Source organism: Tupaia chinensis, unplaced genomic scaffold (assembly GCF_000334495.1).
Source record: "Tupaia chinensis unplaced genomic scaffold, TupChi_1.0 Scaffold000039_1, whole genome shotgun sequence".
Taxonomy (NCBI): Eukaryota; Metazoa; Chordata; class Mammalia; order Scandentia; family Tupaiidae; genus Tupaia; species Tupaia belangeri.
This window is the reverse complement of record NW_006159494.1, coordinates 1,754,697-1,757,745: the sequence shown is the minus strand read 5'-3', so window position 1 is coordinate 1,757,745 and position 3,049 is coordinate 1,754,697.

Here is a 3,049-nt window from a genome sequence, read left to right as displayed (position 1 = left end):
CGGCGAGCCGGCCGCGCGCGAGCCACGGTGTTGCCGCGAGGCGCCGGGCAGCCCTTCCCTTGTCCGATCGCCCTCCCTGAGTCTGCTCCTCCGTCCCCGCTCGCCACCCCCAAGGATCGTCCCACGCCATCCGGCACATCCGGGCGCCACGCGGTCAGCCACTGTGACCAGGGGTGGCAGGTGCCCTGCCGGCGCCCTGGCAGGAGAAAACTGGCAGTCGTCTGTCGCGCCTCCTGCGGTGACCACGCTGGATTTTCTCTTTGGCACGTAGTGTGGGCGGGCCCTGGGCGGGGAGTAGGGATGCTGCACCCCGTGAACCCTTTTGGTCCTGCCTGCCTCTTTAAATCGCGACATCTACACGTTGAGCATCGTTTTTCCTTTGCTCTGCCTTACTAAGTTTCGTGCTCGATTTCTCCTTGGAAAAATGGAGATAATTGGACGATTTCTCCTTGGAAAAATGGAGCTAATTGGACAACAGAGTGATAATGCTTAGCGGTGATTCTTAACTTGAGCAACGAATCGACTCCTTTTAAAGGGATAGTTTTTGCTTACTCTAGAATATGTCCCAGAACTTGCAGGGGTCCCCAGACCCCAATTAGAAGAACACTGATGCAGAGAATTTCCAGGGGAGAGTTATTCCTAGGGGGAAAAGAGAGAGAGAGAAAGAGAGATGCTTTATAGTTCAAGAACTTTCATTCTAGAAGGTAAACTGAAGATTACTAGGAGACTCAAATCTTAGTTGAATTTAACATTGCAGTCTTTATTCTGCTTTGTGTGATGAAAGTACCTAATTGTCCAGCCTTAGGCGCAAAAGAATCATATTTTTTGTGTTATATTGGGTGTTATCTTTGTATCAGGTTGTTAATTATGTTTGACACAGGAGAATTATAGAATGGAGTATTTGCATAAGTAGTACATTTATTTCTCTGTTTATATTAACATTGATTGTTCACTTGCATTTTTTGCATATTAAATCAATGACTGGCCACCTTCTAGCCCTATTAAGAACCCTTGAATGCCCAGTCTAGGAAGAAGAGACAAAAAGGCAAGTTGATCTAAGTGTTTATAGTCTCAGCACATTTATTGAAAGACTGTGCATGAATGATGAGACGATTCAGTTTGGAAAAACATTAGAAATTCCTAGCAAGTTAAATCTTGACTTAGAAGTGTTGACCTGTTCATTGAAAGAAATGTGATACCGACTGCAAGGCAAGACATACTATATTAGCCAGAAGGAAGTGGCATTATCAAAGGCCAGAAGCTAACAGAACAGCTTGCGTGGGAGAGAAGAATGAGACCTACCTCCCTAGATGTTATCTCCGACTGAGAAGAGAACAGGTTGGTAAGATCAGGTGGAACTCCTTGATGGACAGAAGGTTTCAGGTTCCACACAAGGAAATCGATGTTGATCCATAGGCTTTCAGGAGGTTCTCGAGCTGGTAGTATTTTGAAGGCAGTGTTTTACAAAGAGCTGTTTCCGAGAGGTTTTCACACCGAAAGCAGAAGGTAAGTGTGTTGACAAGAGAGCTGTCTTGAGGGAGTGGCACTTGTCTGATCATCTTAGATGTGTAAAATGTTTGAGAAAGAATTGACAGAAGTTGATGAATGATAGAATATACCGACACAGGAGAAATGGGAATCAGGCTGAGAACCGGGTAACCCCATCAATCGTGATCCCTTCTTACACCTGTAGAATTTGGAAGGTGGTATTAGATTGCATCAAGAAATTGTGACCCCAGACTTGAACTGACTGGGTTTACAGTGACAGCTTTGAAAGCAAGATATATAGAACTGGACCTTGAAGAAAGTCATTTTTGAGAGACTACAGGAGTGGTACAGGAAATATGTGATAAGAGAACGATCATTTCAAATGAGGACCAGAATTTTGGAAATGAATAGTAAGAGGTAAGGAGAGGCTGATTAAGACTTATATTGATAAATAAAATTTTAAATTTATAAGTAAATACTGAAGAACATAAAGATCATAAAAGCAGCTACATGCATTCTTCTTCTTTTTTTTTTTTTTTTTTGAGAGATTTTCACTGTAGGGCGCGTGCGCTCGCCAGACAGACAGAGAGAGACATAGAGATAGAAAGCGAGAAATCACCCCCCAGGGGGGATGGTCACGCCGCAATCCCTTCTCCTCCATTCTCCTCTCGGGATCTTGGGCACGCACGCACACGTGCCCGGCGTGAGTTTTAAGCCACCGGGTCCGGGAGACGAACCACGGTCGACTACGTGGGAGCCCAGCGACATAGCCATTACGCTAACTGCTGGTTCCCCATGCATTCTTCTTTAAAACAAGGAATGGGGACCAGCAGATGTCATAGTGGTTACATCACTGGACTCCCACGTAGTTGACCGTGGTTCGAGTCTGGGACCTGGAGGCTTAAATTTCGGGCTGGGTATGTGTATGTACATGCCCAAGATCCCGCGAGAATAGAGAAGAAGGGATTGCAGCATGGCCATCCCCCATGGGGAGTGACTTCTTGCTTTCTGTCTCTCAGTCTCTAGTGAGTCCATGTACCTGATAGCAAAAATCTCTCTTAAAAACAACAACAAAAAAAACAAAAAAAATAAATAAAACAAGGAATGAATCAAGTTGTTTAATTTGTATTTTGCCACATGGGAGCCTTCACTTCCCTTTGGCCTTCACTCAGAAAGATGGTTCTTATAAAATTCTGCTGGAGGGGGCCAACAGTTAGCGTAATGGCTATGTTGCTGGACTCCCACGTAGTCGACCGTGTTTCGAGTCCTGGACCCGTGTTTCGAGTCCTGGACCCGGTGGCTTAAACTCACACCGGGCGCATATGCGTGCGTGCCCAGGATCCGGAGAGGAGAATGGAGGAGAAGGGATTGTGGTGTGGCCATCCCCCCTGGGGGGTGATTTCTCGCTTTCTGTTTCCGTGTGTCTCTCTGTCTTTCTGGCGAGCGCATGTACCCTATAGCAAAAACCTCTCCAAAAAAAGAAAAAAAAAAAATTCCGCTGGAAATGTATTTAATGTTTCGTCATCTTCTTATAGTCCTTTGACATGCAAATCATTATCTT